Source organism: Acinonyx jubatus, chromosome E1, assembly GCF_027475565.1.
Source record: "Acinonyx jubatus isolate Ajub_Pintada_27869175 chromosome E1, VMU_Ajub_asm_v1.0, whole genome shotgun sequence".
Taxonomy (NCBI): domain Eukaryota; kingdom Metazoa; phylum Chordata; class Mammalia; order Carnivora; family Felidae; genus Acinonyx; species Acinonyx jubatus.
In genome coordinates this window covers 20,795,590-20,807,510 of record NC_069397.1, presented here as the reverse complement: position 1 = coordinate 20,807,510, position 11,921 = coordinate 20,795,590, and the positions used below count along the sequence as shown (strand labels likewise).

The following is an 11,921-nucleotide window of genomic DNA, read 5'->3' as shown; positions in this document are numbered from 1 at the left end:
AGAATGTACTCTCCCAACATTTGTACAAAAAAAATTTTAATATAAATGAAACACGTTGTCACAGTCCTTTAAAAGCATTTTTTAATGTTTATTTTTAAGAGAGAAAGAGAGAGAGAGAGAGAGAGAGAGAGAGAGAGGGAGAGAGAAACAGACAGAATCTGAAGCAGACACCAGACTCTGAGCTGTCAGCACAGAGATTGACACGGGGCTCGAAGTCACTGACCTTGAGATCATGACCTGAGCCGAAGTCGGACGCTCAACCAACTGAGCCACACAGGCGCCCCTATGTAGGCTAATTGTAAATGAAGTTCCTCTTGGTCTGTTTTACAGAATTGGTAATGTCTGGTAATTATCTTATTGATCTTGTCCAGGAATCTCGAAATCTTCCAGAGGAAAACCACTTAAGGCAGTTGGTAAAATGTGTTCTGCTATGGCCTGGGCTAATTCGTTCTTTGCTTCCAGAGTCTCCATCGAGCACGTGACTTTGATCCGTCTTCGTGTTGCTCTGCGTTCTTTTTGTAAGCAAGTTTTCGTCGTCTTTCTTAAGCTTGTTATTTCTTTTTCCAGTGTAATTATCCCTTTTTTTTTCTTTTTGCCTTCAAAAGATTTCTAAAAGCATAACTGCGTTCAAGTAGTACTTGCTGACTTCTAATGTTTGATCTTAAACGAGGAGGTCCTGTTGGAGCACAAGTGTTGTTTTCCTTCAAAAGACTCCTTGATTTGAGTTTCACAGACTTTCAGTGGGTACACCAATCAAAAACCGTTGGAACGGCATCCATTTTAAGTGGCCAAGTTTGTCCTGTTAAGTCTAAACAGGAGGCTTCAAAGTGCTTTGAACAAAGAAAGGTGTGTTTTCCTGGCACAAAATTGTTGCGCCTAAGTGGGAGAACCCATTCTTTCCTTCTTTTAGGATCCAGGGGAACCTTGTGGAGGCTGATGTTAAGGTGCCTGTCATGGGGAGTAGCACAGCCGGCTGCTATACAATTGGCTGGCTTTCCCTTCCCCTCTGTTCTGAGGCACTGGCTGCCCTACTTCCTTTTGGCAAAGGCTGGGTAAATGAGGCAGGGCAAGGGCCCACCGAGAGGAGTCGTGGGAGCCGGGTGGGAAGGACGTGAGTGTGTATTAGGGATGGTGGTGCCAACCTTCCCTGTCTCTTTATTAATATGGAAGACTTGAGCCAGCACAGCAGACAGTCCTGGAACTCCGGTGGGACACAAGTCACCTCCTCCCAGACCCTAAAAGGGAGTGGGATTACTGGACCTCTTTGGCAGCCATCCTTGCAGCAATTAAAAAGGTGTCTCTCCCCCTTCCTCCCCATCACTATGAAACTCTCCTGCCTCCATAGAACTTTCCAGTGAGTCTCAGTTGGCCATTTGCATATCGTTCTTTTCTCAGGTCCAGCAAACACCTGACCACTCCTTCTGCTTCCTGCCACATAGATGCTGAGACCTTGCAGGGCTTAGGGTTGTTAATGATTTGTCTCCACCTGCTCGTGTGTTAGGCTTCTCATCACCTGCTTTGCTGTCAACGTCTGTAGCTTTGGAGGGTTTGGTCTCTAGTTTCCCATCTTTCTGTGGGGGAATTGCTGAAATTCGAAAACCATGCTGCCTTCTTTTCTATGTACAGGTGTTTTTTGTTTGTTTTTATTTGAATTAACAGCCTACTATTTTCCATTAAAATCCATATTTGGGGTTTATCTTGAGAAATTCCTATGCCTAGTTACACTGCACCTGCATTCCCATGTGGAATGGGGAACAGCGGAACTAAGTAGCAGCATCCCCCATTAGATGGGTGTGGGCTCTCCTGCTTGCTGTGCCCCAGCACCCTCCATTGTTTCACTGACCAGGTGACCTGTTTACACAATCTTCCTGGCTCTATATCCACAGAACATGCCTACACTGTGACTCCTGTTCTAGGGCCAATGACAGGAAGTAGGAAATACCCAGGACCCCCTTACCTTCTTACCCAGGGTTTTCCTTCCAGGTGTGTCTCCTGGAATCCCCTCAGGCATTTGGGTTTCTCCCTTCTCAGGCCTCCTCTGTCTAGCTCCTGGTCCAGGAAGAACACTTACAAATTCTAAGGCTGTCTATGGATACAGCTCCTAAGAGAAGGCACTGAGGCCCATCTGAGAGTCAGAAAGGTTGATCACATGGAAGCCAATTTCAACAAGAGGTAGGCAGGAGACAGGAGGAAAACACAGGCCAATAGCCAGGGGTTTGGTGTATCAGGCAACAGAGGACAAAGCAGATCAAAGTGCTGGTTCTGCAGGTGGGGCTGAAACAAACATTTGGCCGGGGCAGTGAAGGGGAGGGTCACCCATGGTTGATGAAAAGCAAGAGTAGGATCTGGGAATGTAGCAGGGTGGGGCGATGGGAAATGGTGAATTCTGCCTGCTGGATGCCTTCTGTATACAGCCTGGTACTCAGCCTAAAGAAGTGCTGCTTGCCAGCTGCCTTTGGGCTGCCCCCCTAAGCTGTAGGTCCCAGGAAAGCATTTACACCTGCAAGGAGATGCTTGCAATTCCCTGAAGAGCCTCAAGCTCCTACACCTGTACGTTGTACCTGCCATTCCTCTCGTACTGACTTCCCACCATCTTTACCCAGGCAATAAAACACCTAAGATCTGACCTCCTCCAGAGACTTCTTGGGCCAAGTGAAGTGCCTCCTCTGGGCTTCCACAGGTCCCCGAGAGTGGTACTCATCACATTCTATTATCTCTTCCCTTATTTGTTTCTGCCGAGCTAAGATCTCCTTAAAAAGAAGAAAAGGATCTTACTACGTTCTGTATCTCTTACACCTACCATGCTCCAGGTGCTCAAAAAAATCTATCAGTACTTCTGAGCATCTTAGGTATCACAGGGATGCAGCTGGTACCAGTGCCCATTCTTAGGAGAATCACAGGAGAGTAGCCCAGTCACCCCTGGCGTGCAGCGTTGAGATAGCTGGGTGAGCTCACAGCATCTGACTGTCTCATCAGCATCTTTCATCTCCTAGGGCTCCCTTTACAATCATTTTAATTACTTTATTGCAAGTTTCATCAGGCAAGTAACACGAAGGAGAGCAAAGAGACCATCGGGCCCCCTGACTTATTATTCAGAGACGGGAACAATGTCCCGTTAGCCATGGAAACTTGAAGATGCACAAAGGTTTTCAGAGTCAGCTGTCATCATTGCTCATAAAGTTTTCAAAGAGCATAGTCAGAGGCAGGAACAGGGTCTGGGCAGAAAACACAATGGCAGGTGGGAGGAATCAGGAGAGCTGTCCATCACTGGAACACTGAGCATCCTGTACACCTTCATCCTGAAGGTGTAGGAATGCAGAGAGGGTTTATGGGTCAAAGCTGTGGTCTGTAGAAGGTGGATTTATCTGCCTGGTGCTGGACTTCTCTTCTCCCTTCAGCTAAAGCCACTAATTTCCTTTCTATCGGCCTGTATCCTCAGGGAAATTTAGGTATCCTCTGGTCAGAAGCCGTGGACACTAAGGCAACCTGACCGTAAGTGCGCAATGACCCAGGGCTGTAATCCACAAACTGGGCTTTTTCCTTCCCCCGGGATAGAACCCTCAACATAAACTGAGTTCTAGCTCTGGAAATTGAGGCAATACCATGCTTAAGTTTTCTTGGTTGACCTACCCACTACACTCATCAGTGGTTCTCAATCTTGGTTGTACATTAGAGTCATCTGAGGGCTTTTAGACACACCAATGCCTGGAATTTACCCTAGATCAAAAGAATCAGAATCTCTGGGGGATGGGACTTGAGCATCAATATTTTTTAAAGCTCCCTAGGAACACTGATTGCCTAATGCTACACAGCAGATCACTTTATGACTTAAAGCAATAGATAGGCATCCTCTTATACCTTCTGTGTGTCAGGAATCTAGGAGTGGCTTAGTGGTTCTGGCTTAGGGTCCTTCATGAGGTTATAGTCAAGACATTAGATGGGGCTGGAGGGCCTGATTCCAAGATGGCTCTTCTACATGGCTATTGACTGGTGGCCTCAGTAACTTGCCACATGGATCTCTCTATAAGGTTGTTTGGTCATCCTTACCACAGGCAGCTGGCTTTCCCCAGAGCAAGGGATGTAAGAAGGTGGGAGCAAGACAGAAGCCACCATGTCTTTTGTCTTGGCCTGGCCTTGGAATTCACACTCCATTGTCTCCACATACCCTCTTGGGTTACATTGAACAGGATAGTCCTATTTGTTGTGGGAGGGTCTACCTAGGGACATGTATACCAGGAGGGTAAGGCTTTGGCGGGGTGGGGGGGGGGTGCGTTTTGGAAGCTGGCTATCATAGCAGGTGTCTCTAAAGTAGAGCCAAGGTTGAGAATCATTGCTTCTGGTCCCACTGAGGCTGAGGCCCTGCCTCTGTCTTTCTTAGCTCAAAGCAAACACAAGAGACTTATTAGTGTTTATTCTCTTCACACAACAGCCAGAGTGGTTTTGGTCTTTTTAACTATAATGAATATTTTTGTACATAATTCTTTGTTCTGCTAGTAGATTATTCCCATGAGGGTAAATGCTATAACATGAAAATACTTGTTCAAATCTCTTTTTTCCCCTGCAGGGAGGTCCAAGTATTTTGTGGTTTTGTTGGTTTTTTTCCATCTCTGATTGTTTATTTTATTTTTAGCATGTGAATCTAATCATCACACTCCTGTTCAGATTTGAGCAGTGACCTCCCAACAATCATGGGGTGAAGTCCGCAATCTTTCTCATGGTTGAAGGGCTCCTGTGTGATCGGCCCGTCTCTTGCCCTCCACCCCCAGCCTCATGTCATTCTGCTTTGCCCCTTGCTCACTGCAATCGGGCCACACAGGTTTAACTTCAGCTCCTAAAACATATTACTATGTTCTGCTCCTCAGGGCCTTTGCACAAGCTCTTCCTCCAAGTCTGACTCAGATAACTTGTACTTACCCTTCAGGTATCAGTTCCTAGGCCAACCCAGGGGTTCTCCCATGGGACCCACACTACCTTTGCCTCAGAGAATTTATTGTGATGCATTATAATGCACTTATTTGTGTGACTACTTGTTTATTTCCACTAAACTGGGAGTGCCATGGGGGCAGAGATCATTTACTTTTCTCTGCTGTCTGCTCCCCAGTACCTAACACAGCACTTCGCATACAGTAGGTGCTCCCAAGGTGCTTGCTGAATAAATGTTTGTAAGTATAAAAGTCAAGGCCCAGAAACATTTAGAGACATGCCCAAGGCCACCCAGGATACCTGCCTGGGCTTGATGGCAGATATGCTAAATTCAGAATCCCTGCTTCGTATCTAGTGTCGCTAGAATCCTCCACCCGTGTCCCTTGAATCCCATCCCGTGGAGAATTATCTACACCACCTGCTCTAAAGCTGGAATCAAGGGCTCCCCGTCAATGGAAGAGCCAGGCTTCTGTGGCCATCAAGGGATGACTTCTCCACCCAAAAGTGATAGCTGTCTTTGGCTGGGCTCTTGTCTTGTGCTGGGGAGGGCTCTCATCAAGATAACCCTGAGTCTCTCCGCCTCAGCTCTTCTCATTTTGAGCATCCATGCCTCTTGAAACAGCTCTGGGAGTTTCCATTTGGCCTTTGGGGATGCTGCCAGGCCTGTCCACATAGGTGAAGGGCACTGGCTACCATTATTTAATGATTCCCCCAAACCAGTGAACTGTTTGCTCCTGTGACCTGTGTTCCTATCACTCTCAGAGAACGTCTGGCAGAAGTGAGGGACAGCTCAATAATAGCCTTGAGAAGCCTTCACTGCCCCTCGGCCCTAGGCCAGCCTGTCTATGCTGGTGGCAGGTTGCAGGATGGTGGGGACAGATGAAGAGAAGTGAAGTCAGAGCCCTTATCCCTGACTAGCTCCTTCCAGCTTCCAAGTCCCTGTGCTACACCCTCTTACCCCCAAAACCACCATTGTGGTGCCATACCTGACCCTGTCTCCTAGGGGCAGGCTAGGGCCTAAGTCCTCTACCCACCAGAATATGCCCATCCTGGGAGTCACTCCATACCGTTTCTGCTGGTTGCAGAACCCATCATCAGATCTCTGTGAATGCCCAGACAGAGGTTAATGGCAGACCTGTACATAACAGATCCACCAAAGAAACAGACAAATTTCCACTTGCATCTAATGGCACCTAAGCTCAGGCAAAAGTACCAACCACCCCCTTGGCATATACATGCGTATACACACGCACGCATGTACTCACAGACTCAGGCTCACTCAGCCTGGGCTGCCTTAGCCCTGGCCACCTCTCCCTCACCCATGGCATTGCCAGATTAGTCCCAGGCACCTCACCAGGACACCATGAAGCTCAGGTTCCAATCCGGTGGTTCCCAGATGCGCTGACCATGGGTCTATCTCTTCCTTGATAGGCTACTCATGATTCTTCCTCATCTCTTCTGTCTGATGAGCCTACCTGCCATTCATCTTTCAATGTCCAAATCCCACTCATCCTTCAAGGCGCAAATTCAGCCTCCTCCATGGAGTCCCCCATTCCTGTAGCTGGAAGTCATACCTCCCTCTTCTGACTACCCATAGCATTTTAGCTCCACCTCCTCTACGACTCTTGAAACCAACTTTCTGCTTCCTAATCATGTTGTTTTTATGCACCTTTTAGCAACGCCTTTCCCTCAACTGTTTTGTACATTTTAACTAGTTTCTACCTGCCTGCCTGTGCTCTCCAGAGATAATGTGTCATGATGGAAAGGTTGTTGGCTCTGGTGAGTGACAGAATGGAGTTGCTACCCTCCATCCCCCTTCCCTCCCTTCCTTTCCTCCTTTTGTAAATATTTCTCCAGCTCTATCTGTGCCAGGTACCTTTGCAGCAGCACCACAGCAAGACAATACACAAAAGATATTGTCTGTAGCCTAATGGAGTTCTAGTCCCCAGTCCTTTCGTTACTGGCTATGTGACCCGGGCAAGTTGTTTAATCTCAACAAGCCTCAGTTTCTTCATCTACAATATCAGTCTTTATAATAGTTATCTTCTGGGTGTTTGACAATAATTAAATGGAGTAATATACATAAAATACCTAGCACTTAATGCATACTCCACAAGTATGTATATGTTCCTCTTTGTTAGAGAGAACTCTCAAACATCATAGAGATTCAAGAGTATGTGTTGAAAGAGAGGAAGGAGGGACCAAAAAAAGGGAGGGGAAGAGGGAAGCGATCACGAAAGTTCATCTGAGAACTGTCTCTGAATTGCCAGCAGCCACCCTGCCCTCTAATTTCCCACCTGGATTGTAAAAGGGGATACTGATTGCAGTCTGGGAGAGACAGCTCTTCACAAGGACCCCGGTTTGCCCAGTCCTTTTCAGGTTATCCCCTATGCACATGCAGTCACGGAGCCAGGGCTAAGAGCCCTTCCATGGACTAATCACATATTAAAAATAAATAAAATCCCTTCAGTGGCTTTCAGGGTGCCTAAAAGCTGTTGCCCCCAGGCTCCCCACTGAACTTCTGCCTTCGTATTTATAACCCACTAGCTTCTCTCCTTCCCGGCTTCCCAGACAGTGGTGCAGACAAAAGGACCGTTTAGAACAGCTTTTCTGACAGCTGGACATTATTTAATTAAAACTTCTGGCACCCACATAGTGTGCTGGAGGCTATTTAAAGTTCTCGGTGGCAGGAGGAGAAATGGGGAAACTTACAACCCTTGGGGGGCGGGGCTGAAGGGATCTCGGGTGGGCAGCAGCCAGAACAGACTCTCAGGTCCCTTACAGCACAGTGGCATCTCTCGGAGCCCTGACTTTGACATTGGAGTCTGTGGGAAAAGGCAGGCATGATATCAGCCCCCAAGGCATCTTGCTTGGGGTGGGGAGGGTGGATGTTTGGGGAACCAGCAGCACCAAACTGAGCGGAGTGTTCAGTTTTCCGGATCAGCCACTCCTGTTTTTCAGAGCGAGAAACTGAGACACCGAGAGGAAAAAGGAACTTGTTCAAAGCCGCATAGTAACTGGTGCAATTCTGGGGCTATCATTTGAGTATCCCTGGGCCTCATTGCTGCCCTTAGGTATGAGTAACACCCGTGTTGCTTACTTTTCCACACAGCAGGCACATGGTCTTGAAGGGCTGAACTGCTGCACGTGTTATTCTAGGCGTAAGCAGAAATGCAACCGTGGATGCCAACGTTTGATCATCTGGTCAACCCCAGCAGAGGCAGTGGGTTTCCACTTAGCTGCTGTAGCTACAGTGTGCTGGACTGCAAATAGCTACAACTGGCATAAGGAGACAGATCTCCCCCATGATAGGGCAAGAGCTAAGAAAGGCAAGTCTACCCTAAGGTGCTGTACCCTGGAGGAGGAGGAGTATAAGGCCAAGTGCGGACACAAATTGTGATAACAATGATCGTGAGAATAACCTCACTGACCGAAGGCTACCATCACCATCATTGCGATTACTATTAGCATATTTTCCTGTCAACATTTCTATAAAATACATGATTTACAGGATTTTACAGATGAAGAAATGGAAGCTCAGAAAATTAGCTACATGCTAATCCACCACCAGTAAGACCAGGATTCAAACCCTGCTCTGTCTGATACAAGAGTGTATCATCTTTCTACCATATTGGTAGTTCTCAACCAGAGCCACACATTAGAAACGGACTCTTTACAACAGGCAAGGGCTTATGCCTTACTGTAGGTTAACGAAGCCTTGAGAATCTCTCAAATTCAAGACCTGGAATCAGTATTTTTGAAGGGAGTCGAAGGTATAGCCATGATTGAGAGCACCCTGTGAGACAGAAGCACCCTGAGAGCTCCTGCCAGTGTGATATCAGAAGTGTGACCCACTCCCACTGCCGCATTCTTGGTTCTGCTAAAGTCCCAGACTACCATGGTGGGTCACTGCTTGGGGACCAGGGCTAAGCACCACTCTGATGACCTCTGTTGACCCCAGTCCTTACTGTGGCTCCCCTGGTCGCTCTGATGGAGTCACCATTCTGTTTGTAATATCAGTTCCTGCCCCGTCCCAAGAGATCATCACCCAGACCTACCAACTCTGACCACTCTGCTAATCTCAACAGCCCCCAGCAGCAGGCTGATACTACCCGCTAGGATAAGTTCCTCAGGAAGCACACTCCAGGTTGGAGGTTGGCATGCAAGAAGTTTAATGGGGCATGCTCTGGAGAGCAGCATCCACAGAAGGCGAAGGAAGGTGGGTGGAGTGAATCCCTCAGTGCTGAAAGAGGATCTGGGGACACGCCACAACATCCACTGTGGCTCTTAGCAGTGGCATGGGTTTTTATGGGAGCTGAGGAAGGATCTTCCCCTCCAGAGAGAATGACGTTATAGGAGTCCAGCATGGAGCTGCCTTGAACAAGGCTTTCATTAACCTTGCTCTACAGTATCTTTACAACCCTCCTGCCCAACCCTCTGGGAGCTTCACTTAATTTCCCCTTAGGGGCTCAGTTAAAAACAATTGGAGGGACTGGGTAGATTAGCACTCCCATCTGGCTTTCAGCAAAAGTCTTTGCATCTGGTTGGCCCACTGGACTCTGTCTCCATTGGTGGCGCTCTAGGGCGGGTTACGGGAGAAGCTTTATTCCCCTTCTCTCTTTTTGGTTTTATCAGCATTTGGGAGTCAGTCACCAGCTCCAACAGTTGTCATTGTTTCAACCTCAGGAGCCAAGACAGGAGTTACCTGCCCTCCGGAGCTCACAGTGAAGTAGGAGAGATAAAACACAGAAATTTGAATGCAATGCATTAAAATGGCATTCACGTAGAATGGATGCCAGACAGGGAAGGGAGTGATTGTCTCTCTCTGGAGGCAGGGCTGCCACGTAAAAAAGAATTAAGGAAGACACTGGAATGCTGGAACAAGATTTCAAAGAAGGAGTAGATGTCTGCCCAGCAAATGTGATGGGGAGAACATTCCAGGAGGGGTTCTGTGCAAAGGCTGAGGACCAAACCGTAGGATGTTAGCTAGCAGTAGGTGCTCCCGGAGCACCACCTGGGCAATTCAGGGGGGTAGACTGGGGGACTCAGGAGAGGAGACTGAAAAAACAAGCAAAGGAATAAAATGGATCTCCCTATACCCATGCAAAGGAATTTGGACCTCACCCTGAAAGTAATGAGTCCCCACTGAAGAGCTTTCAGGGCGGGCTGTCCTGTCGTTTTAAAGCATGACATGATCAAGAGGAACCTCCGTCTTGTTTTTCCCTAATATATCTTCTCCTCCCTGGACCTGCCGTAAACTCAAAAACAAACCTCACTTTTGCCTCCCATTGCTTCTGATTTCTCTCTGTCTGTCCAGAATGGGTGTAAACAACTAAACCCAGCAGGCTCTACCAGCTCTTCCCCCCACTTCTTACATTATGGTTGTTGGGACTTCTTTGCTGAGTGACTGATTCACAGGCTCAGAGACGGGCACACTGGAAGGGTCCTGGGAAACCATCTCCTAACCCCCACCTCCTGGCCGCTCTTAAAGGAGGAAGACTCTGACCCCTGCAGAGGGGAAATAACTTGCCCACATGCACACAGATCCTAAGGCCATGGATGGGACTTTCCCACTTTTTCTTTTCCGTACACCAGGTCAGCATATTATGTTCCTGTCCCAGGAAGAAAAGTCAGTCCCGAACAAAACTGTTCCACTGGGGATTTTGTCTTCCAAGCCTTCCCCCCAAAATCTCTTCCGACTCTGACCCTTCCTCCCAGCAATAGTCCTTGAATAAAACCCCCAGCACACAGACCCCTCCTGTTGACCAAAACACATGCCAGAACCCTACCCACATCTGATCTCTAGGAGAAATTTCTCTGCCTTTCGTTATGCACTCTTATTCCCTCAAAACAGCACAGTTCCACGCTCCATCTATTATATTAGTGATTCCCAAGGAGAAGTAGAAATTTCACTAAACTAAAAGGTAGAAGATAATGTCCCAACTCTGCTACCTCCCCTGACATTGTGCAAACACCTTCATTTTCCCATGTGTGGCTAAGGTTCATTTAAAATTTTTCTCCAGCAGTGCCTGTAAACTTATTTAAAAGGGCGGGAAGTGCCCGGGTGGCTCAGTCAGTTAAGGGTCTGACTCTTGATTTTGGCTCAGGTCATAATCACACCATTTGTGGGTTTGAGCCCCATGTGGGACACTGACAGGATGGAGTCTGCTTGGGATTCTCTCTCTCTCCCTCTCTCTCTCTGCCCCTCCACCCCCCTCTCTCAAAATAAATGAATAAACTTAAAAAAAAATTCCTCAGGGGCTCAGGTGGCTCAGTCAGTTAAGCCTCCAACTCTTGATTTTGGCTCAAATCATAATCTCTCCGTTTGTGGGATCAAGCCCCGAGTGGGACTCTGGAGGCTGCTTGGGATTCCCGCTCTCCCTCTCTCTCTGCCCCTCCCCCACTTGTGCACACATGTACACATGCTGTCTCTCTCTCAAAATAAACTTTAAAAAATGTATACATAGATAGATAAACAAATAAATAAGAAAATAATTTCTTCGATGTCCCTTTTAGCTCTGATACACTTTTTGCGAGACAGAGAGAGATCGAGTATGGGTGGGGGAGGGGCAGAGAGAGAGAGAATCCAAAGCAGGCCCCGGACTCTGAGCTGTCAGTACAGAGCCCCACACGGGGCTCAAACCCACGGACCATGAGATCACGACCTGAGCCGAAGTCAGACGCTTAACAGGCTGAGCCACCCAGGTGCCCCTGATACTGTGGGATCCTAACGTCTCCAGTGACTTGTTGGTGCGAGCTCTGTCAAACTTAAAAAGAATGGATTATGTGTGTCTCTTCCTAACTTCCATATTGTATGGGTAGCTTGAAGGCAGCCATGGTGGGAAGAGTCACACCATGGAAATTGGCGAATGCTACAAATCCAGTCATTTTTGTGGGGAGGGGTAGGAGCTGGTTTATTGGTATTCCCACTAAATCTATTCTCTTATACCTCAATCAAAAGCAAGTGTCTGCATTCTCACAAAGACTCCTGAAAACAA

The 11,921-nt window shown here is 47.7% G+C and overlaps 1 pseudogene; it reads right to left on the bottom strand.

Annotated features, from left to right (window-relative positions):
* Positions 1 to 240: 240 nt before the first annotated feature.
* LOC106985239 (THAP domain-containing protein 2-like) overlaps positions 241 to 11,921 on the bottom strand; it is a 29,116-nt pseudogene continuing 17,435 nt past the window's right edge.